This window comes from Camarhynchus parvulus, chromosome 12, assembly GCF_901933205.1.
Source record: "Camarhynchus parvulus chromosome 12, STF_HiC, whole genome shotgun sequence".
NCBI classification, from domain to species: Eukaryota; Metazoa; Chordata; class Aves; order Passeriformes; family Thraupidae; genus Camarhynchus; species Camarhynchus parvulus.
Genome location: NC_044582.1, coordinates 2,831,374 through 2,856,138, shown reverse-complemented (window position 1 = coordinate 2,856,138; position 24,765 = coordinate 2,831,374). Strand labels below are relative to the sequence as shown.

Genomic DNA, 24,765 nt, shown 5'->3' with positions numbered 1-24,765 from the left:
AAACTGAAAAGAACCCAAAATTTCACTGCCAATAAAGGAGAGAGGGGAGAATTGGATCTGAGGCAAAAAAAAAATGTTTTGGTGAAATAGGATTAGTTCTTAAATCTCAAAAAAGCTTGTGGAGTCATGCAAAACAGAAAAGAGAGGTTTAGCCTGCATAGAAACAGAATCACATGAGTGCAATATCATTCAGACTTTCACTCATGTGATGTTTGGTTGTTGTTGGAGACAAATCTTGGAGAAAAGTAGTACAGTAGTTTTTATGGATAAGGAGCTCAGTTTCCTTAGGTTCTTGCAGTACGTGAAATACAATTATTGCAAGAGGGCTGGAGTGGAAATATGGAAAATACTCTCCTAATTTGGCTGCACGTGTGTTTTCTTTAAACAGTGAGTTGTTATTTTCTTGTTTCGGGGGATGTGTGATGATTTGTGGGCTCTTAACACCAGGTGCAGCATGTGCCACTGCTGGAGCTCCATCAGGGAGTGACAAAGCACAGGGAAGATGAAGAGCTGCCATAGTGAAGATGAGTTTAAAAAGTCTGATCCTGGGGAGAGTGGCTGGAGAGAATGAGATTTATTTGTTTGTATATGGGAGCTGCACAGCCCCTTCTGTCATTTTCTTGCAGACTCTTTGAATTATTGTCCCCACCCATGGAGCGTGTGGAGGGCTGGATCCATGGCCAGCAGCGCCTGCAGAGTGCTCAGTGTTTGCTGGGCTGTGCACAAGAAGCAAAGAAGGATATAGAGCATTTCCTGGGGCTCAGCTGCTCCATTCTCCAAAGGAGTGCTCTGTGCCTTTGCACTCAGGAGTGGTTTGTGTTAACAGGCTGCTCATTGGTTTTTCTTGGTGTTTTTATAAACCTGGGGCTTGCCTGGAATGAAGTTTACTGCTTCAGCTTATTCAAAGGAGGCATAAACCCCCACCTTCTGTTTCCTGGGGTAGTGCTGCACCTCAGATTGCTCAGTGTGCATTGTCAGTCCTGTTGGAACTGGTCTAGATAATGAAGTCAGGTATAGCAGAAGTCTGAGGGAGTTCAAGTGGCAAATTGCTCATGGAAAGGTTTTTGCAGAAAGCAAATTCTGCCAGTGCTGCCTGCAGTGTCTGAGTGCTGAGCCCTGTGGCAGCTGTTGAAGGCACTCAGGTTTTGCACAGGGTCAGAGCTCGGGGTGGAATATGGGGTCAGTGTTACAGGTGCCATAACAGCCATTCTGTTCCCCTCTCTGCGCTTGGATTCCCTCCAGCATAACCTGTGTGGAGTTGTGTGCTGATTCCTTCCCCTCCTGAGAACCTTTCTGAGGAGAAATGAATCTCCTCAGAAGGAATGATGGCAGCACTCTGAGGCCTTCCAGACGCTGTGTTTGAAAACGTCCTGCAGGGCACACTCACCTGCTCCTCTGTCTCTTGTCTCTGTGACTGAGAGAGCTGAGCTGTCCTGCTGTGTTTGTGATCCTGGCTCACACTGGGAGCGACCAAAGAGCATCCTGGTCAAACTTGTCTCAGACTGGGCTCAGAAGAAACAGCAGAAAATTCACAACTCACAGTCCCATAAGGCAAATTCCATTTTAACCCCTGGATGGACAATGGTGATCCCAGCACTGAATTCTTCCCTCAGAGCCTGGCATCCTCTGGCAAGCAGGGCCACGAGCCATAACCATTCCTTACAGCTTGTACCTGGCCTTTTGGGCCATTTCCAATGAGAAAAAGTCCACATTACAAAAAGCACTCCCTGAGTGCCTTTTCCTGCCCCAAATTCAATTTTCACTTGCACTACCGAGGATTCAACTTGGAAACATTTTAATGTGAAAGAAATAATATTCTGATAGGAATCGGATTTTTTTTTACCCTAGTGCATTGTACCACACTGTCCTAAACTCTGTGAAACTCCTGTGCACAGCTTCTTGTTGTTTTCGAGTTATTCATAATAATCTGAATAATCTGTTGTCTTGCCTTGTCTCTGGTGCCAAGGTAACACCATAGCAGATAGAAGGTGATGTCTTCTGAAACCTGATCTCAGAGACAGTGAAAGTTAATGTTTCTCTTGAGTTCTTCTCCTATCATTACCTGATAGCTGATATTTTGCTGATATAATATTTTTTTTCTATAGGAAAATTTCTCTTTTTCTACAACTTTAGTCCATAGGGGATTTTTTTTTTCCTACCAGAAACAAAATACAAATAAAAAAACAGATTGAGGCAGTATGGTTAAAGGGAGAAAAATGTTTTCTCTGGTTAATAATTCTTACAGAAAAGTAAGTTCAGCTTGGAAGAATCACTGCTGGGATGTTAAATGAGTGTTTTATTTAAATGAAGTAATGCCACCAGCTATAAATCACTTGGTGGCTCTGCCTTGAACATTTTTCTCTTTGGGTAGATGTGACTGATTTCTGGAGGCAGGAAAGGTTTATTTGCATTGATCCCACAGTGCTGACCTCAGTGCCATCAGCTGTGAGTTTAATCACGTCCATTCAGATGGATTTCACACAATCAATGGGAAACTTTTTCAAACCCTACAAATATTGAAGCTTTCCTTAATCTTCCTACAAAGAGCAAATAGGACTGCAGTGTTTTTTATAAGGGTGAACAGCCAGAAGTTCCAGTTGAAATGCCTTTTATTTTGTAGTGGAGAAGTGATGCTGAACTTGAGGGAGACACAGGTGGGGGTGTTTGAGAGTTCAGACCTGAGAGCCCTCACTGCTCTGGGGGAAAGGCAGAGCCAAATCAGCTTTAATTTGTGTCTCAGGCCAACAGCAGGGCCATGCTGTGCTCTCAGCTGACCCTATTGCTTGAAAACTGAGGATGCTAAAGAAAAGGAGCAGTAATTAAGATACTGTAAATGAACAGGTTTTCTGTGCAGCAGATTGAAGGTGAAGCCTGGGCAGAGGGAGAGAGCTGCAGGTAGAGCAGCAATGCAGTGGCATGTGCTCCTCTGAAAATGCTCCCTGGGATGTCCTTCAGAGAGCAAACAGGCATGGCCAGAGAGCAGCAACATTTCCAGGCGCACACAGATGTCAGCCAGGGCACTAAAGCAGAGTACCTGTGCCTGGGAGGATTTGCCTTTCATTCCCTAGAACAGGAATTTTAGTCATCAAGGTGAGCAGAAAACAACCTGGCGAGCTGCTGGGGTCTGTCAGAGGAGTCATTGCTCAGAACACGGAAAAATAACTCTTGAAACACCAGGGCAAAGCCATGGAGGCAGTGTTTGGCAGGCCATGTGTTTAATGGTGAGAGCTCACCTCACTGATACATGAACAAGCACTTGCTACCAGTGTTCATGTCTGGCTTCTGAGGCAAGGAACTGCCATGAAAAATCAAAACACTCAAAAATTCTTCATATCTACATGGTAAAAGATTTTATTTCCCTGAGTGATCTAGAACAGGAAACCAGGCTTGTGGCTTTCACTCATTAGTGATTTAAATCAATCAGAGCTGAGTTGATTTGGCTCAGAATGTCACCCAGGCTGCTTTTCCCTCTCCCACTGGTTCCCTTTCTCCTGTTCCTGGTGCTTTCAGGCAGTGCTGGTAGAGAAAAGGCTTTGGCACCCAGCAGGGGCAGAACAGCCCTTGTGCTGAGCTCCAGCAGAGGCATTCACAGCCTGCAGAATTTGGAGCCAATTTTGGTGGCCATTTCAAAAGAACTGGCAAAACTTGGAGCTGCTTGAGTGCAAACTGAAGAAGTTGAAAGAAGGATGTGCAGAAGATGCCATGTTCCATTTCCCAAGGGATAGGAGATGACCAGGAAGTGTTAAAATTCCTGAGACTCACCTTTTTTTTTAAAATCTCATTTTTGTCCAGTCCCTGCTGTTCCTGTCCAGCTCTCAGCTCACAGGATGTTTCATGGGACTGCCATTGTTTTCCTGGGCAGCTTAGGTTGTAATTTCAGGCTGTTCCCACAGTATATTCAATATGTTTCCAGTCAGTGGATTTCAGTTAAGGAGATTAGTTGCTCTTATAGAATGCTACTGGACAACATTAATACTTGAGAATTATTGTGTAAAATAAGGTTTAGGCTCCCTGGGTTGAGGGTGGTAAGCTGTGAAGTTTTTTTTTTTTCTTAAGTGCTTAATTTTCTTGTTTGCTCCAGATGGATGGTTTCAATTGATTTCAGGCAAAGGTATTTCTACTGGCCATACATAATGCAGGAGCCTTGTCTGGAAAAAAGTAAATATTTTTTACTTTGCATGGTTATGGATGTCTCAAACCCCTCTAAGCAAGGACTGCTGCAGGTATTCTCAGGCACTTTTATTTATGTGAAATAATTCAAATGGATACTGTAGGTGACCAAAGTGATGGGTTGTTATTTCATGCTGTCTCTTACTGCATCATTGTAAATCAGTTTAACCAAATATTTGCTTGAAAACCCTAAAATAGCACATTTTATTTCACTTTTTATGTAAATGGGCATAATTTCATTTGACTTTATAGCATGTCCTCTGTCCTAAAGTTAGCCCACATTTCACAAGGGCAACTCCAAGCTGCCTGTTGGTGTAATTTCTGGAAAGCAGAATGAATACTTCAGGAGTCTTCCTTGGAACACAGAAATAGAAAGCAAAGCCTTTTTCTGTCTTGACTCCTTTCTGCTCCTCTTCTGTCCCTTTTCCCCCCGTGTGGGATTTCAGGGTGCTGCCCTACAGACCTCCTCAGGTCTGGCTGTGGGAATATTGGGTTGGAAAAGGCTGGGCTTGCGCTGCTCTTACACTGAGACGTGAACATCACAAATATCTCACTGTAACACCCCAGCTTCCCATAAAATACCCTTAAAACCTTGTCAAGAGCACGGTGAATTCTCTGCCCAAACATCTGAGTGCCAGTTCCAGCAGCCTTTTCTGGGGCACACGGGGGTTTCTGGCTGCAGGAGCTGCTGGGTCTGAGAGGTCTCAGTGAGTTCTGGAATCTGAAATCTCGTGGGCAAAGCTTCCCCTGCCAGGCTGGCAGCACCTCCTGGTTTTGTTCTGCTCCTGAACACTCAAAATGACCTTTTCTGTGCACTCTGCTGGACGTGTGAGAAACCTGAGAGCAGAGGGTTTATGGAACTGCAATGGCTGGAGGTTCAAGAGCAGCAAGATCTGTCAGGAGAAGGATTAAATTTTATGAAAGCAGTTGGTATCACTGGAACTTGTAAATTTTAAAGTGTTGTGTGTGAGTGGGAAGGCAAAACTAAATAGAGCATAGAGTTGGCCTTAAAAAAAACCCAAAACCAACAAAAAACCAGAGGAAAATTTAACTCTCAGGAGTATAGTCTGTGAAACACTTCATGCTTAGAATATGGTTTTTCTCATAGAAGCAGACTAGAGCAAGAAAGAAGATGAAAAACCTCATTTCTGGAGCTTTGAAAGATCTTTAAATGCTTCTTCTTGAATTTTAGCTATAATCTGTTTTTTAAATTTCTATTTTGGACCAAAAATTTTCAGTTGTAGTGCAGTTTGTCTTCTCTTAGAATAAAACCCCAAGAAGTGGAAGTTAAAAAGGACCAAAGTATCATTTGTATGAACTTCCAGTTCATTGGTGCCAGCCTTATACACGACTAGTCAGAAATTTTGTTGCATTTTGCTCAGTAGTGATAATGTACCAACTTTGCCAACTTTGTGTAATTTGAGACTTCCCCCCCTCAGTGTTCTTCCTAACGTGGGAAATTCCTGATGCTTGTGCTGCCACATATCAAAGCACCGAATTTGCTGCTTTTGCAGTGTTTTTATGATGATACAAAAGGTACCAGGTGAGCAGGAGAGGGTGGACAGGAGTTCACACCAAACACTCCCTAGGATGTAAATGATATTTAGCTCTTTCTGTGAAGAGTTAATGGGATTTTATTGTTACATTTGCACATCAGTATTTTATCAACCATCACTGCCTGGCTCTCTGTGTGCATAAACCAAAAGGTGTTTGAAGAGGTAAATTTTGTCTTGAAGCACCAGTGACTGTTTATAAGTAACCAGAGCCCATCTTTGCTGAGCTGGGAGGTTATTTCTGTGCAGTTGTTAGTTCAGAGGAGTCACCTGTGGGGTGAGAAAGCAGAACCAGCTGCTATCGTGGCATGCACCAAAGAGGTTTTTTACACTCACATGCACAGAGCTATGCCACCAAACTTCTTTTTGTATTTGAGACTGTCAGATCCCCTGGAAACTGACCTTCTTAGGCAGAGCTGTGCCCAGCTGTCACCCCTGGAGCTGGCACTGCTGCCTGGAGTGCTGGGCTGGCTCTGCTCCATGGCTTTAGCCTGTCCTGCCCCAGCCAGCACCCAAAAATCCCTGGATGTGTGTCGGGACAAACGTAAGCTCGCTCTGCTCGTGCTGACGTAAGATGCAAAGACTGTGGCACCAGGAGCCAGCTGAGATTATCAGATCTGTGCTGAACTCTGCAGCTCTAATTTGTGCTGCAGCAGTCTCAACACTCGTTTGATTACAAGTTGTTATTTAGAGATGCTCAAAGTTATTTGAAAAATTCTTTCTTTGCATGAAAAAAACCCACCCCGAGTGAGAAACTGGTGCCACCCCACCCAGTGCTTACTTTGGCTCAGTCCATCAGCGCTGTCTGGTTTGTTTCCATGCTGGTGTTTGCTCAGGGACTAGAGACATCCTCTTTCTGCAGTGGGAAACTAATACAGAAACTTGGGCTGCTTTCTATATATATTGGTTTTTTTTGAGGCTTCAAGAAATGGAACGTTTTGTCCAAACAGAGGCTCCAAACTCCTGTTAATGATACTCCAGTTTTGGTGTTTCTGTGCTCACCATCACTGGTCAATGAGTTTGTGTGCACTGGGTGATCACAATTTTGGTTGTTAGTGCATGTTTGTCATTCCTTTAACCTCGGGTTAAAGAAACAGGTTAGGAACAGGTTTTGTCCCTGAGCTTGATGGCCAGGTTTTCTGAGCTGTTAAACTCTATTTCTTCAGCCAAATAGCCTCCTTATGTATATCTGTGTGTGTGAGTGCCAATAAACGTCTCTCTCCCCTTTCTCCATTTAATGGCATTTTTCTCAGTCAAGTCCTTGTGTTGTGATAGGGCACTCACAAGGGAGGCACTGAACACTTCCCTCATCCTTTGCCTTATCTTCAGTTCTGAATTACCTTTTATTGAAAACTGTATTCAAACTTCAGCTATTGAGTTGACATCTATTTAAGACAGAAGAAATATGTCTTTTGAGCTATTATTGTTAAAAAGGAGGTTTTAAGATCCAGGACAAAAGACTGGATGTTAAACCTTCCCTCTCTTGCAGAATTCATTTGGTGGCTGATAATGCGATCTGCTCAGGATAAATGAAGATAAGACATCCAGGCCCTGTCAGCAGCCTCAGTCCCCTGTACTGTTTGCTGTGGAGATGTATTTTTCTGTTTTAAATGCTGCTGAGGCTCGCAGCGTTTATTGGATGCTGCTCCTCTGAGGGCTGCAGCAGCTGTGGCCTTCCTGCTCACTGCGCTGGAGCACAGACAGCGTGTGAGTTACTGACAGCGGAGCAGATCCCAGCTCTGCTGCTCCTGGGCGGTGCGGGGGGAGCCCAGGGGAGCTCAGTCCCCGCAGCTGCCCATGGATGGATGGATGGATGGATGGATGGATGGATGGATGGATGGATGAGCTCCTTTCCCGTCCCCTCCCGGGGATGCTCCGGAGCCCGCGGGGCTCGCTGGGGCCGGCACCGCGCGGGGCTGCACCGGCCGCGGCCGCCAGGGGGCGCCGGGCGGGCAGAGCAGCCCCGGGGCCGCCCCGATCCCGATCCCGGTGCTGCCCCCTTTGGCTGCTGCCCGGTCCCGCCGCCGCTCCGGGTACCGCGGGTGCCTCTCCCTCCTCCCGGTGCTGCGGGGCCGTTCGAGTGCCGCCTTTGTCACCCGCGCACGGCCGCATTCTCTGCGTTCCCCGCTCCGTTATCTCTGTTTCCCATTCTGCTCCCTGCGTTCCCCGCTCCGTTATCTCTCCGTTCCCCATTCCGCTCCCTGCGTTTCCCGCTCTGTTCCCCACTCCGTTCTCTCCTTCTGCATTTCTCGCTCTGTTCTCTCTCTCTCTCTCTCCGTTTCCCTCTCTCTCTCTCCGTTTCCCACTCCGTTCTGTCTCCGTTCTCTCTCTCCGTTTCCCACTCCGTTCTGTCTCCGTTCTCTCTCTCCGTTTCCCACTCCCGTTTCCCCTCTCCTTTCTTTCTCCGTTCCCCACTGTGTTCTCTCTCTCTCTCTGTTTCCCACTCCCGTTTCCCACTCCGTCCTCTCTCTCTCTCCCCGTTTCCCGCTCCCGTTCCCCCTCTCTCCGTTTCCCTCTCCGTTCTCTCTCTCTGTTTCCCGCTCCATTTCCCACTCTCCTTTCCCTCTCTGTTCTCTTTCTCTCTCTGTTTCCCTCTCAGTTCTCTCTCTCTCTCTCCCCGTTTCCCAGCCCCGTTTTCCTGCTCTGTTTCCCCTCTCTCCCCGTTTCCCTCTCCATTCTCTCTCTCTCTCTCTCCCCGTTTCCCTCTCCGTTCTCTCTCTCCGTTTCCCACACCCCTCTCCCCGTTTCCCACTGACTGCAGTCTCTGACCCTCTGTGGATCGGGGTCCCCCCCAGCCCAAGCGATCCCCGAGCTCGGGTGGCAGAGCTGTGACCCCAAGGCTGGGCGTTTGGGTGCCTGGAAGAAGGGAACATTTCTGAGGAATCCAGAATTGAAGGAGTCTTTTCAAGGCCCTTCCTGCCCCATTTATAAATATTTCTGGCACCACCTTAATGGTGTTTTGTGTTGGTAACCTCCTAGGTTCCCAGACACTTGCTTTTGCTGGTGTCTAATAAAGCCCTCAGTGCTGAGCAAAGAGCTTCTGCCTCTTTTTGTAGAATACAAGCCCCAGAATTCTGTCCCAACATTGTGTTGAAACCCCAAATTTCCTCTGCCCAACGTTGCCATTGATTTAATGCCATGTGGAAGGAAGAAATGGGGCCTTTCTGATTGTTACATGGTCTCCTTGAAGTGATTCAAGTGATTGAGTAAATACAGAATGTTTCTTTTCTGTATTCTGTTTTCTAGCCTAAAACTACAAGTGAAAGCAGCTGACCATATTAAATCCAATTACAACTTAGTAGCTTTATATGGAGTCTTCTTTGCATTTCTTAAAAAAAATCCACATTCAGGACACATCCTGAGAGGAATTGATGGCAGTGTAATACCTGTGCTCTTTGTAATATTGTTCTTGTTATCAAACTTTAAGCCAATCTTTGTAATGTATTTTTCCCCAAATGTTATCAATCAGGGTCCATCACTGCATTATTAATTACTAACTAAAATGGGTGAAAACCAACCACAACTAATTTTAAATTTTTAAAATCTGAAATAACTATTATTCGTCATAAAACTGTAGTTCTGAAATGAAGCATCCTGTTGGGATAAAACAGTGAGTGTGTTCCTTGTGGTGAGGGAGAAGAGGATGGATTTGCTCTCAGCTTGCTCTGCTTCTGTACCCACTGCTGCTGGCCTGGCTGGAAACATCAGGCTCTTGACTGTGAAATGAGCAACAGAGGGTGTGTAACATTCTCCTACACAGAATTTCTGCCATCCTCTGCAGGTGACCTGATTGTATATTGATGAGCACAGACATTTTTTGATAATTGAAGTACCTTCCTGCTATATCCAGCATTATGGTGTGAACAAACAGGTGGGTGGCCAGAAAAAGGTGGAATTACTTTTTTTTTTTTAAAGTTTTGGCCAGAGCTAAAGAAAGAATTTGTAGCTTTTGGACAGATATTGTTGTCCAAGATCTGCAAAGTTTATCCAAGGTTTTTGAGAGCTCTGCTCAGAGCAGTTTTTAGAGGGGATTGCTCGAAAATTTCTCTGGCTCTGGGAAGCATCTGTGACTGGACATCCAAAACCCAGCCATGGAGCCCAGCCTGGTTCAGAATTAAAACGTGGCTGTTCCTTCCAGTTTAGCTGTGATGCATCTGCTCAGCATGCTTAAATTGCTGCCTCATTATGTGACAATTAATAGTTTTGTTGATGTTTATACACATATGGTAATATTTTCCTCAACATTGTCGTCCCCCTCTGCATATCAATGAAATGAGATTTCACCCCATTTAGCATTTTTAATGTGGCAGAAACAGATCTGTTTGTTTAAGTTTGGGCACACTCTGCTTGCATCAGTGCAGCTCCTGGTTTCACCAAAGGATCTATCAGTAAAAATGAGATGGGAAGCTGCCTCCAAAAAATGTGAGTTACATAACAGGTAGAAATCCTCTTTGGCTATAAAATATTTATTCAGTATTATGTAAGAAAATGGAAAAGCTTGGAGGTGGAGAAAAAAGAGGAAAAAAAATCTAATATAAGATTTGAGTGGGAAACTGAAGCAGATAAAATCTGAGAAAGTGAGCTGGGTGATGGTGGAAAACAGAGTCTATTTAAGGTTTCCTTCATGACTTCACCATTAATCCCCAAAGTTTCCAGGCTGAGGAGAGAAAAGAAGTGTACAGGATCTGATCTTTCTGGTGCAGAGCTCTCACATATTCTCAGACTCCAGGTAGAGGAAGAAATATCTTTTATTTGCTCCGTCAAGCTTTTGTCACAGGGTGTGAGGATCCAGTGAAGCTTTTTCCAGGGAGGTGTGACTGAAAGCTCCCTGCACCCACTCCTGCCAGGGGCGCAGGGATGCTGGGATCCTGCAGGTTCCTTCTCCCGTGCCAAGGAGCCCTACAGGAAAGCACAAAGTGTGATGTGATGTGAACACTTTTAAAGCAAGTGAAAGTTTTGCAGGCTGTGGCTGGAGTTGTGCTGCTCTCTGCTCCCTGAGCCTGGGCAGAGCTTTCCCTGCTGGATGTTTCTGGAGGGCTTGGAGCAGGAAGCAGCTCCTGAGTTTGCTTTCTCTCCAGGCAGAGGATTTGTGCCTAGGTCTGTCTCTCAGTGCATGTGTTTCTCTGCAGAATGCAGAGAATATTGGCTTCAGGATTTTTTTTAAAGTTCTTTTTTTAAAATTTGCTTTAAAATGAGAGCTTTGTCTTATTTATCCCCAATTTTCAAGCCTTGATGGTTTTATGTTCTCTTTTAATTTAAATCCATTGTGTAGAGGTAGGAAATGTCACTGTAGGACACAAAACAACACAACATGGAATCACTGTTCTTTCCAAGGTAAAAAAAAAAGACTTTTATTTTTCTGACTCCAACATTTATAGATTTCCAAAAGTGACAGTGGGTTGGAGGGTGCAAGTGCCACCTCTCCAATGACACTGGACAAACCAACAGCCCATCAAATTTCTCCTCCTCCATAAAATAATGCAAAACAATACGTTATTTACATGAAGTGTGTGAAAAAGTTCCTTACAAGAATGTAAACATCAGAAGGCTTAGAAAATCTTTAAAAATCAGGGTGACAGGAAAAAACTTCAGTTGTTTTATTAATGTTTCTCTTTAATGGTTGCATTTCCTCCTGCAAGAATTGCAGTGGAAAGCATGGATGACATATGTACTGTTAACTCAATAAATGATTGATTTTAAATATTTGGCCAGAAAAGTGGGGATGAATTCAAGTGGATGATATTCTTTGGTTCCAATTAATGTAGGAGCAAAGGATTCTCACTGGGGAAAGGCTTTGATTCTCTTATCTTGCTGTCAAAGCACATGATGAGGAAAATGAAATTAACTTGTCAGAAGCAAAGTTTGGTGAGAACTCATCTGTGTGCAGAATAATTCCTGTAAGCATGACATCTTAATTTCAAGATGTTTCTGACACTGCACAGAGAATTTGTCATGCAAATGAGATCCTCATTAGGAAGTAATATTTTTAGAATACTTTAAGCAAGAAGAAGGGTGTTCTTCTAAAGGCTCTCTGTACATACATAGAACAACCCTTTAGAAAGGAAGGTCAGGCTGGACATGGCTGCGTTCATTGTCCCAGATGATCTCCTTAGGAAATCTAAATCTGGAGTTCTGGAAATGGGAACAGAAATGGGCTAGAAAGGCTAGATAGAAACCCTAATAATGAAGGAAATAAGAGATGCAGGCAGGTGTCTGTGAGAATCTGAGCCCATGTGTCCCTGAGTGCTGCTGCAGAGTCTCACACCGGTTAATGAATGTACTTTACATCATCCACCTCTAACAAAATGTTGTGCTTTAAAGGCCTAGGCTTTAATGTCCAAAATTCAGCCTACCAGTGTAAGCTGACAGGGGGCTGTTGCTTTGCTGCAGGGCACCACTGGATCTCCTTCCCATTCATTTCATCCAAGAAGAAATGGGTCTGTTTCTCCTGCTTTTGAGCCTGAAGGCTTGGCTGGACTGAGAGAGGCTTTGCATTCAGCTCAGTTGTGTTTTGCTTGCCTTGTTTTGTAACACAGGTACTTCTGCAGGTGATTTCCAGCCCATTGCAGAGCTGAGGAAGCTTTCTGTGTGTCAGCAGGAGGAGGCCTGACTTTGCTGATGGCAGAAAATCCATGGGCTCTGTGCAGTCCCCTGGGGTGCGAGCAGCACAGAGCAGGAGGTGATAAGAGGTTTTGCTCAGTGAACTGTCCTGAACCAACTGCAAGAACCAGAGAAATCCTCTGCCTTGTGTAGCATTCCAGCAGTGTGAAGGACAGAAATGATGAAGGTGTTTGGGAAAAGTGGTGATTAGAAATCAGGAACTCAGCTCACTGCATGGTGGGAGTGACAAAGAGGAAATTAATTTAGTGCTCACATCACAACATTTGCTACTCTGGCTCCCTTGTTGATAGGACCAGATAGGTATTGTTAAGGAGGAGCAGTTTGTGTGAATTTCTTATGCTGTAAATAGAAGCAACTGATGGAAATGGATGTTCAGCTTGGTGTCAGTCTCCTGTAGGACCGATAAAGTATCAGGAGCTGGGATGATCTCTGGTATCTGTCAGCCTGAATATTGAAGTAACAAAGAGTGTGAGCCCTGCAGCTCTGTGTGCTTAGGAAATGTTTAACTGATTAATGTGGACACTTCTCTTCAATGAAGTGTTCAGAACTTTTGTCAGGTGGGTTTGGGCTCTCCTGTTCATCTGGAGAGAGTTACAGACAAAGTCAGGAACGTTCTGGTCCTGGCCAGAATGCCAGTGAGCATGTATGGAACCAACTCCACTGTGCATTCATTTCTCTGTTGAGATGCTCTTATTTGCTTCTAATATAGATCCTGAAATTATTAATTTGTGTGTGGTTTTTTCTATGATAGTCGTCTAAAAAAACCCAACTGTGAAACTTCTACCTTGAGTAATGAAATAGTTTCTGAATACTTCTGTATTCAGTTTTGTATGGTTTTGGGTTTGACATAATGTATCTTAAAGAGAGATGAGGTTTGGGGATGAGTGTGTGCTTTCCCTAAGTGAAGCAATGCTTCTTACAGCCACTGAAATGGCAGGGACACCAATGCAGTCACTGCTGAGGAGCGTGGTGCTGCCTCTGAAACGTGCTCTGAGTCTGGGCTGCCTCATAAACTGCATTCCCTCCTTGACTGGGAAGGATGCTGATGTCAGAGCTGGGTGTTGGGCTTTGGGTGGCCCTGTGTGCAGGGAGGGAAGCAGAAAGTACCCTGGGATCAGGTGGTGGGGGTAAAGGAGAAGAGAACTGCATGGAACACACCCAGCTCTGTCCACAGAGGAGATTTGCCCTGCTGGGGTTTTGGTTTTGTTCAGGGAAATGGAGTTTATCTGTGTGCTTTAAATAATTTTTCTTTTGTGTTTTTCTTTTTTTCTGTGATTTTCTTTTAAGGAAATTCATCATTAAAAACAAAACAAGCAAAAAGTTAAAACAAAGTCAACCCCCTTTAACCCCAAATAACAACCACGCCCCAAAACCCCCCTAAATCAAACAAAAAAACCCCAACCAACCAACAAACCAAAAAAACCCCCAAAACCAAAAAAGCCCCCAAAACCTCCAACAATAACAGAAAACCCCAAACAACCAATTCAGTGAAAAACCCCAGTGCTCCCTGAATCTGGGTAACTGCAGGCACAATAAAATAATAGTGATTTTAGTTAGTGGTAAATAAAAATGGAAATGTTGTCATTATGACAGCAGTTCCTAGAGAGCATTGGTGAATTGAATATGCCTATAATATATCTGTATTTGAGAATCTACAGGTAAATAGCATATGTATGAACAGAGTAGTGATATGCGCTCAGTCAAATCAAAGCATTATTATTTTATTATAAAAGGTATACTTTATTATAAAAAGTAAGGAAATATTTTATATTTATATTTATTTTCTCTAATTATTTTTATTTTTATTTGTAAATTTATTTATATTTATAAAATTTATTTATATCTATAGTTTTATTTTTATTTTATATTTTTGTTTTTATTTTAGAATTTTATTTTAATAATTTTATTTTAATAATTTTAATTTTATATATTTATATTTATATTTATTTTCTATTTATTTTTTATTTTATATTTTATTATAAAAGGTAAGGAAATGGGAACAGAAATGGGATAGAAAGGGTAGACAGAAACCCTAATAATGAAGGAAATAAGAGATGCAGGCAGGTGTTTGTGTGTCTGTGAGAATCTGAGCCCACGTGTCCCTGAGTGCTGCTGCAGTCTCACACTGGTTAATGAATGGACTTTACTAGAAGAGTTATTGACTTTTGGGAGCCACCCCTGTGTCTCTGAGGGTGTGATGGATGAGGTGCAGAGCAGCTGGGACCATGGGTGCTGCATTCCAGGCTGCATTCCAGCTGGCAGGCACCTGGCACCCACACTTCACCTGCCTGCAGTGTGGAGAAAGATAATTGCAGCATTTCTGGAGAGAAAAAAAAATCCAGTCTGATGGCAGTCAGCTCCAGGGGGATTCCTTCCTGAGGCACGCAGGGCAGGGGGGTGCCTGGGACAGAGCTGTGGGACAGAGCTTGGTGTTGTCACCCAGGGCTGCTCAGAGTGGGTGATTGAAGGTGCTGCAGAGCACAGAGTGATTCTGCTTGGCAGAAATGCAAGGGGTTCCTCACTCCCCTGCTCGTGGTGTGGGACATGAGGGGCCAGCAGGGCAGGTGCTGATGTCACCTCTTGTCACATTCACATTCTCTGATAAAATCCCTTCACCCAGGATTTTTCTCCTGGGAAGCTGAGAAGCCTCAGAGAAAAGAAAACAATTCTTATCTTATTTGCTTCTCCTGTGTTGTGCTCACATGTGGAATGTGGTTGGAGATTGTTTACCACAGGTGATTGTTCCATTGGATTCTGCTGTGAGTTGTTTTCACTCTTTGGCCAGTCATGGTCAGGCTGTGTCAGAACTCTGAAAAGAGTCAGGAGTTTTCATTATTATCTTTTTAGCATTCTGTAAGAATCCTTTCTGTATTCTTTAGTATAGTTTAATTTAGCATCCTTTAATATATTATAGTATCATAAGGTAATAAATTAACCTTCTGAGAACGTGGAGTCAGATTCATCATTGCTGCCTTCATCAGGGCACCCCACAAATACAATAACCTCTGCAGTTTGAAATGAGTGTTTTGTGTTTGGGGCTCTGGTCACAGCCTGGCAGACTGTGCAAGGGCTGGCACAAAGCTGCCTCCAGGAGTGGTGAGCCTGTGGCTGGCATGCCCCGGGGAATGTGGCACTCTGTGGATTTACTGCTGAGATTCAGATCCTGATTGATTTCCTGAAAGGATCAACCCCCAAAGCATACATTTATCACAGGGAAATTTAAAAATCAGCACAATTCTTCAGTAAGGTGCTGTTTCTTCAAGGGTAATCCAAAGTTCTGAGGTGTAGATGGCTCAGGTCTGGTGGCATTTCTGTGGAGTCTGTCTGGAGTGACAAGCTGTGGCTGTGCAGCTGGAGCTGTGCTGAGAACACAGAATTGTCCCTGCAGTTCTGATGTGGGCAGAGCAGAGTGAGTGCCTGGGCACACAGGGGCACAGCCTGAGCTGAGCCAGGATCATTTCCTCGCGGTCAGAGGCTGTCCTGGGCTCGGGCTCTGTTCTGTGGGCTTTGTTTGTCCTGTTGTGCTTTGTTGATGCAGTGCTCAGAGCAAACAGCGTTTTAAAGTGTGGAGCACAAGGGGCAGAGGGTGAATTTTGTCATGCAAGCACCAAAGAGAGCAATAAGTACAGAAAGAAGGCATCCTCTTGCCATCAGTGTTTTAGTTGTTAGGGATAAGAAGTGTTGCTAGATACAATTAATTCACTAGTATGTACAGCAGGCTTTGATGTAGGGGGTATTTAACAAAAGTTTAGTGATTGTTTTTATTAATCTAATAAAGCGTTTTAATAGATTTTTTTCCTTGTCAAATATAATCATTGAAATAATATCCCAATCATGCAATGATTACCCATGACCACAGACTCTAGTCTGTGAACATTAGAGATGCTCCTGCTTTTGGTAAATTCTGGGTTACCACAATAATTAGTCCTGGGTGTTCCAGCAATTACAATTGCCTTTGTGCTCTCTGCTTAATGAGTGGCAGAAAGTACAAACCCTTTTGAACGGGGACACTCAGGTGTATTTGATGAGAATTTAAACTTTCCCATAGCTGTTCATTCTTTGAATTCCCATACCCAACCTAATCTGGGAGGCTGTATTTTTTTATGTTTCAGGACAGATTTCCCACGACCCTGACTATAAATAAAACAAGATTAATATTTCTGGAGTCTGCTTCTTTCTCTGAGTAATTTTCAAGGATGCTTTTTTTAAATTAAGACAAACAAACAAAAAAAAATAATTAAACCAATTTTTTTTTTCTGTTATCACCCATCCATCCATTGTCTTTCTGTGAATTGAATCTTAACCCTCCAACTGAGGCTGTGCTTCCACAGCAAAGTGGTTTGCTCTTGGTTGTTTGTTCTTTGGAAAAGCTGATGGTAAATATGAGGAAGGTTAAGACTTGCAAAGTCAGAAATGAAGATCTATGCAACCATTTTGCATTCAAGTTCCAAGACTGGCTCTGTGCTTTATATATAAAGTTTGCAATTCCCATTTATCAGCAAAAAAGCTGAACTGTGGCCTGTGTGTTCATGGCTGGACACTCTGCTAAGCTGGCCCCAGTTACATTTGGACAAGGTTAAATGCAGGTAAAATGATGACATATGCTTTGTGTCATCCATCCTTGATGAATTTTCAGGGAAAAGGTTAGATTCTGATTTCCAGCAAGATACCAGAAAAAGAGCTTCCTGGACTTGCTCAGAAATGATTTATACTTACGGTGTTGGTCTGTAGATAAAAACCTGCAAGACAGATCTGCAGGAGATGTATTTCTGTCCCTGCTGGCTGTCAGGAGAATGAAAAGATTTTGTACTCTGAATTTACTGACTCTTTAATGGAAAAAGGTAATACAGCATGATTAGAATATTGCATAGGCTCATGAGTAATACGAATTCTTTAATGAAAATTTAAAATTGGAGAATGCTAACTGCAGCAGTATTACTGATGCTGTGATCCCCTTGAGCAAAGGACTTGGCTCTATTTTTTATTGCTATTCAAAGGTAAATAAGGCAACCAAGTGGGGAGGTTTGACAGTTTGCAAAAGCTGGTGGCCTCGCTTGGAGGCTGCTCTAGGTGACTGTGCCTTGGCAGGAGGGCTGGACTAGATCATCTCCAGAGGTCCTGATTGCTCTGGGGTTCTCTGAAAGCTTTGAGCTGAAGATATTAAAGGAAAAAGTTTTAAATCGTCCAAGTGAGAGTCATTGCTATGGGTTGAGATAAACAAGACCTGAATCCTGTTGGAAGGGAACGTGAGTGGCACATGCACTTGGGACAAGAGTTCCAAACCAGGACACAATTTTTTAATTGCAGTTTGAGAATGGGGTTTGTGCTAGCTGAACAGGTATTTTTGTAAGCAAAGCAAATCACAGCTGGGCTTTATTAATATCCTTGGTGGCTTCCAGGCTGGGACATGTCATTAAAATTCCACTCTGTTAATGATGGAGATGGTGGCACCATGGGCTAGGGCAGATGAAGTGACCACAGGGTCCTTGACATCCTGCCCTGGTGTGATGGGCTGGCCCCAGCTAAGGGCTAAGAGCAGGTGGGGAAGGGACATTCCCCTCCTGGGCTTTGCCATTTCTTGTGAGCTCCACCTGTTGAAGTTTGAGGGAGGAAGTTCTTTTCAAATGTGCTTCTCTCCATGGATTTTGTGCTGCTAGGTGGTCACCAGATAGATTTTCAACTCCACATTTGAAGGAATAATTGTAACAATCTTCTTTATTAAACATATTTTTTTCCCCACTGTGAATGAGTCCAATAGTATTTCAAAAGCTTTTTTTGTGTTCTTATGTTTCCCAGTAACAATCCTGTGCTTGGACTAAAGCTAGAACTGCTCTGCTGATGAAAACTGTTGACAAAACACTTTTTCTCTCCTGTTTTCCTGAGCACCTTGAAGCTTGTGCCCAAAGCCAGAGGGAAGGGGCATCCTCCTCCCTTGTCCCACGGGGTTGGAGGAGATGGTTCTCCCACCAGTGGGTGTGAAAATGTGGAATCCAGCTCTGCAGCTCAGTCTGAGGTCAGAGCTCATCCTGCTGACAAGGACAGGGTCTGTGGGTGGCTGTCAGTGCTCCTGGCACTGGGAGTCCCAACACAATAATGCAGGAGGAATCAGGAGAGATGAAAAGTTTTCTCTTTAAAAAGACAGGAAGGGCTCTAAAAAGAGAAACAAGCAGAAAAAGAGCAAACCTGGGAGTAGTCAGTGGATATAAAGCAGGGCAAAAGGAAAAGTTCAATTTGCTGGGATAGACACATTATGATTCTTATGTGCAGGTAAAGCACAGAAGGAAAGAATTTAGGAATTTCTATTTATTGTCGTTTCTGTACTTTAGATACATTTCTACAATTTAATTCCTTGGTTTCTGCTGCCCACTTTAATAAGGTTTTCTGTGTTTGATTGCAGATGTTTGTATTGCAAGGTCAGAAAGTTTGAGGTGCTTCAGCTTTATAGGTTCTAGAGGAAAATAACTCACAGCAAAACTGTACATGACCTCAGAGGCAAACACAAAATAAAATAATCCCTGGGATCTGCAGACTTAATTTAGAATGCAGAACATTTCCCAAGCAGCAGTTTACTGTTTTGCTGGAATGATGGAGCATATTGTTAATGTCTTGAAATTTTTAAGACCATTTAAAGATTTATTTTTGTAACCATTATTTGGCTTGGTTATTCTGAGATTGGGTTGAGTTTGTTTTATGGCTGCCATGTTGTTTTTTTTAAATTCCCTATCAGGTCAGAGGTATTTGATAGACATCTCATTAGGCTTGCTTCTGATTCACCTGGTTATTTTTTAATAGTATTTTCTGTGATACCCATTTGCAGCAAAGGTAGCAACTAATTATGGAAATAGTGTTGTGTGTTTGCTATGTCATCTCTTTCCTACAATGTTTATGGTTTTGTTTTATTTTTTTCCTTTCATTGTTACCTTTTCTCCAAAGGAAAATTGCTCAAAGTTTAATTCTAAACCACAATTTTCTCATACAAATACACATCCTGTTAAATACAAAGTTATATAGGATTTATGCAAACTCTGTAAGTGGTGTTGTCACAATTTTTCGATGTATTGTTTTTTTCTGAAGAGGTTTTTCCATTAATAAAAAGTTATTGTTTTTTCCTCACTTTATTTTTCTGATTTTCAAGTTGATTCTCATGTTTTACAAATATGTTCATTTGGAAAAGCTAGTAGTTATTAAAACCCCATGAGAGAAGCTGATTTTGGCAGTTAAAGTTGCTTTTTTTAGCCGTTTGTTTTCTAACATTTCCTTTTCCTTTGCCTTGGGCTAGAGAATTAATTTTGTTATGTTGGGGTGAGGAGTCATTTGCTTAGGCTGTTGTTCTATCAGAAGAGGTTATGAAGCCATGAAAGACAGTTAATTTGGAGAGGAAAATAAAAAACTGTGCTATATGTGGGAGCACCTTCCTTGTAAAGCGTTGTAGCTATGAAATGGGATTAAACACTGGCGGTCTGAGACAAGTTTAATGGAAAAAAGCATCCCAAGCCATGCTTTGGTGAAGGGAGTGGGGAGAGCTGTGGCATTATTCAGTGCCATTGGGATGTGGGGACACGGAGCTGCGTGTGTGTGAGAGGCTCAGGGTGTCTGTCCCCTGCAGGATGTGCACAGCGAGGCTGCTCTGCTCTGTCCAGGTGCTGGGGTCACAGCCCTTGTCCTGATGGCCTCAGTGCCACAGGCTGGCCTGGCTGGAAGGGACCTTAAACCCCATCCCAATCCTCCCTCTGCCCTGGACAGGGACATTGGCCACTGTCCCAGGCTGCTCCAAGTCCCAATGTCCAGCCTGGCCTTGGGCACTGCCAGCGATTCTCTGGGCACCTGTGCCAGGGCCTGCCCACCCTCCCAGGGAACAATTCCTAATTCCCAATTCCCAATCTCCCACCCAGCCCTGCCCTCTGGCAGTGGGAGCCATTCCCTGTGCCCTGTCCCTCCATCCCTTGTCCCCCATCCCTCTCCAGCTCTCCTGGAGCCCCTTCAGGCCTTGGAAGGGCTCTGAGCTCTCCCTGGAGCTTCTCCTCTCCAGGTGAGCACCCCCAGCTCTCCCAGCCTGTGAGCATCCATCACAAAGTCCTTGATTTCATTTTTAGTGCCAGGAGTGGCTGAGACGAACGAATGTCTTTGAGGGAAGGCTGTCCCTGTGGGCAGACAGAGCTCCTGCTGGTTCTGCAGCAGGAGCTGGTGCCAGCAGGCTCTGCATGAAGAGTTCTTCTGCTGTGCTGCAGGATGGGAGCTCTGGTGTTGGAGTTGTAGGTCACCAATGGACATTTCTATCCAGTTCTTTTGTAGCACCCACTTTTGTAATACCCACTTATTGAGGCTTTGGGTTTTATCCAACCTCTTTTCCAAATTATTCTTTTTTCCAAATTATTTAGTAATTTTTTTTCTTTTTCCATTTAATCTTGGTGTTTAAAAATAGATATTTTTCAGACATCATTAAAACTTCTGCCTCCATGAAATTTTAACAGATGTGACACTTGAGAGGCTCTGTAGTGGGCAGCGATCATTTGTCAGGCAGTGCTTTTTAAGACCTGCATTATTATTCAGTGATTAAAAATTCACAGCAGTGAAAGGATACCTTTGTAAATATTTTATTCTTTCTTTCTTTGTTATTATTTTGGGTTTTTTTCCCTACAAGAGTTTTTAAGATGGTAATATCTGCTATGAAAGGCTGCTAGAACTGTGGAATGATTTTCTGTGGACAATTCAGGTGCTGAGGTAGGCAGGGGGAAATGAGAATTTAAGGGAAGGGCTCAGCATGTTGAATTGCTTCACAGGCTGCACCTGGCCATGTTCTTTTGAAAATGAGCAAAGAAATACTTGTAGTAATGTGCATATTTTTCTCGTGGTGCTTGGTTGAGATGCTGGGAAAGCTTTGACATTGAGTGGAGTTAGGAACTGCTGGAAGAAAATGCATATTAACATGAAATATAATAGATGCTGCTAACTCATTTTGGAGAGGTAATTGGCTGCAGCCTGTGCATTGTTTAACTAATTTCCACTTCTTTATTGCTTCTCTTTCTACCATGGAATAATGAATATTCTTGGGGTTTTGGACATTTGAATAGAAATGTTCACCTTTTCCTTATGTTCCCCTGCCAAGTTTTAAGTCTTTTGTGTGTATTGTTAAAAAACTGTTTTGGCACAGACTCTTTTGGGAGGGCCAATCTTTGTGCCTGTACTTTTGTGTTTGGTAACTGTTTAGCCACAGTGTTGTCAATGGGATGGAAATGCCAAAGTCAGCTGTGGTGGGAAATCCTCAACTTCCAAACCAGCAGGCAGTAAATTTCCAGCTGCTTTACACGTGAAGTGTTCTGTCACTGGAGAAGTTGGATTACCTTTCTTGTTTAGAGTTTTGCTATTTCTGGCTGTAACATCAGCATTTTGTTTTGACCAGCTCCCAGTAATCACTATAGGAGTACAAAATATTTTATTTTCTGACCTCGTGTCTTAGAGTTTGACTGAGTCACCTGCTTTTACTATGTCATGTAGGAAAAACACCCATTTCTTCAAAATCCCTTGTAGAAAGGAATGTCATGTATAGAAAATCTCTACAAGTGTACATGAAGTATGACAAGGCAATTGTTTAAAATCTTTCTTTGTAAAGCTCACTTGTAAAAAAAAAATTGAGAATAGAAAAGATTTCTTATGAATGGAAAAGACTAAAGAGGAGTGGACCTGTGTTGGATCAATAGATGTGCCATCCCATCCCTTGTCAAAATCTACTTACTCTTTTTGTAAAGCACAGTGGAAGTTAAAAAATGAAGGTGAGTGAATAATGCTCTGTCAAATGTCTCTAACAAATGGTATTTCCAACAGTGGAGTGGAGTCAGGACTGGTGAGATGGAACAGAGCTCACAGCCAGGGAACTAGATACAGGAATTCCAGCAACACTTTAAAAGCTGAGTTTTCAGCTTATTTATTTCCTGTTCCCCTAGGAAAATAAAGAATCTCCTGCAGCAGTGGAGCAGTGTATGATTGAATTGAATTGGCATCTTCCCAGAGCAGAGAACTTGTTGTATTGACAGTGTATATATTTCAGCTGAACAATTTTAGTTAAGCAGTTTCCTTCCTGCAAATGTCAAGTTTCAGTAGTAGTACATTTTGGGGATGGTAACTGATATTTAAGATAATTGTGCTGCATGGATGCTTCTTTTATTTTCTCCTCAGTGAGCACAGATAAATCCTTGAAGGAGACTTAAAGAGACACCTTGGATTAGTGCAGGTTTAGCTGGGTCCTGTGTTTTATTGAATATTGTATTTGAACTCCTGGCCTGAAGTATGAGAATGGCAGATGAACATGGGGAAGGTTTGTTGTGCTGGGGGTTGTGCTTTTATTTTAGGAAGCCACGTTCTGGTTGCAGAGCAGGAGAGAAGCACTGCAGGTGAATGGTTGGCAAAGCTCTGGCTGCCATTTCCACTTCCACATTTTCCCTGGGCTCTGGGTCCATCTCAAAGTGCTCCAGGGGGCACATAATTGTCACCTACCCATTTCTGGAATGAATATTTACACACCAAACATTGTTTAAAATGTGCTCACTTCAGCTGCCCAAAGATTCCAAGTGGCAAGATATCACCTGGATCCCTTTGACGCTGCTCAAAGCTCTCCCTTGGATCAGAGTGGTGCAAAGCCAAGTGTTTGCTTTTCCCTTGCAGTTTAGGATCTTTGATATTCTGGGTTTCCTGCTCAGATGGAATAGCAAGGCTCTATTTCAAGGGCACTGCGGGGAACGTGTGATGCTCACAGAGCTCTTCTTGAGCAAGGAGCAGAATTATTTTAGAAAGCTGTTGAGCCAAACTGGTAGGATTAAACTGGCACACACCATATAAAGGAAAACTGGTCAATCAAGAGAGAAAATACCTTTAAAATTGATTTTTTTTTGTTGTTATTTAGATGTAATGCCCTAGTCAAAGACTATTTTTTCCTTTTGCACTGTTGAATAAATGAGTGGCAGCAGAATGCAAAATACAATTGACACATTTATAATGTTCTTGTGAATTTTGGCCTGGTACTTCCCTCCCTGTTAATCCCTCAAACACTTCTAATAAACAAATTTAATGGCGCCAGTTGTGCAGTATTTTTTAAATTGAGAAGTTCTTTTTCCTGCTTTTGTTGGATCCATCTCAGCCAGAAAAGCAAATGCCTGCTGTTTTATGGGATTGTTGTTTTAAACTGTGTGTGCTGACAGAATAAATATTCAGGAGACAACATCATTTTGTGTGTGTGTATATATATATATTGGCAAGGTTTTTTTGGTTTTTTTTGTTGGTTTTTCCTTTTGAGCTGGTTTCTTGCTGGAGGAATAATGGTGGTTGCTGCTGTGGGCTGGGGAGGTGTCTGCAGTGAGGGCTTCTCCTCGACCTCTGCTCTGGTGAATGCAGAGAGCAATGTTTGCTCTGACAATGCATTTGTGTCCCTGTGAAACAGGTCCTGAATCGTCCTCATTGTGCTGCTGCTCCTCTGAACCCATTCATGTTTCAAACAATAAAAAAAGGCATTGTGAGAGCCAAACACTTTTATGCCAACATAACAATATTTGAAGAAGATAATCAAAGCTGTTTGTTCTGCTCTGCTGCTTTTGCTTTGTCTGCAATTCAGGTCTTCATTATGAAGCAAGATGGTGTCTGAGACATTGTCTGTGAAAGAGGTTAAAAAAAACCCCAAACCAAAATAGATCTGAGGCTAAAGCACCAAGAGAATGGGTCCTGGCTTTCTGGAACATTCCTGGCTGTGTATTCTGTGTGTTCATGGCCTGGTGTGTGCCAGGCTCCTCCACGTGTGGCTTTGGAATGAAACATTCCGAAACCTTGTCACGGGAATGTGCCTTTATATAGATGGACACAAATAAATAGATAAAAATTTGTTTTATTTGGAGTTACATTTAATAGAAAACCATAGAGGTTTTTATCTTTCTTATGATAGGGCTTTCATATAAAATAATGATACTTCTGCTTCGTTGTAGAGGCAGAATTGTTATTTAAGCAGTGCTATAACAAAGATTGGTGGAAGCTTCAGCAGAGCAGAACCCTGGAATTGTTTATATGTGGAGTAGAAGAGACAGTGAAGTACCAAGAGAGAGCCTTTGCTAACAGTACAGGAATCCTTGTTTTGTTTTCATTTTCTTCCCCCTTTGTTTTGTGAGGTTTTGTTTTGCTGTTGTTGGTCCTTCAGCCTTTTGCTGAGCTGTCAGAATAATAGGTCATATGGTAATTGGAAATATTAATAGAGAATAGCCAGAGCATTAGCATGCAGCAGGCAGCAAGGAAGAGCTGCATATAGCACAGGCTTCTGCATCCTGACTGGAAAGTTGTCTTGATTTCTGATGGGCTATGGAGAGATGTATATATAGAGAGAGGTGGGCTGCTCTGCTGAGCTTTTCTCAGCCTTAAGATGGTAATTTTCCCAGGAAATTTAATG

At 43.0% G+C, this 24,765-nt stretch overlaps 1 protein-coding gene across 1 annotated transcript in view; it reads left to right on the top strand.

Moving 5' to 3' along the window:
* The first annotated feature begins 313 nt into the window (after window positions 1-313).
* The window catches only part of ATP2B2 (ATPase plasma membrane Ca2+ transporting 2), a 386,601-nt gene continuing 362,149 nt past the window's right edge, over window positions 314-24,765 (top strand). Inside the window, 1 exon segment of the mRNA XM_030956513.1 lies at window positions 314-387. The gene's annotated coding sequence lies outside the window, so the exon portion shown is untranslated.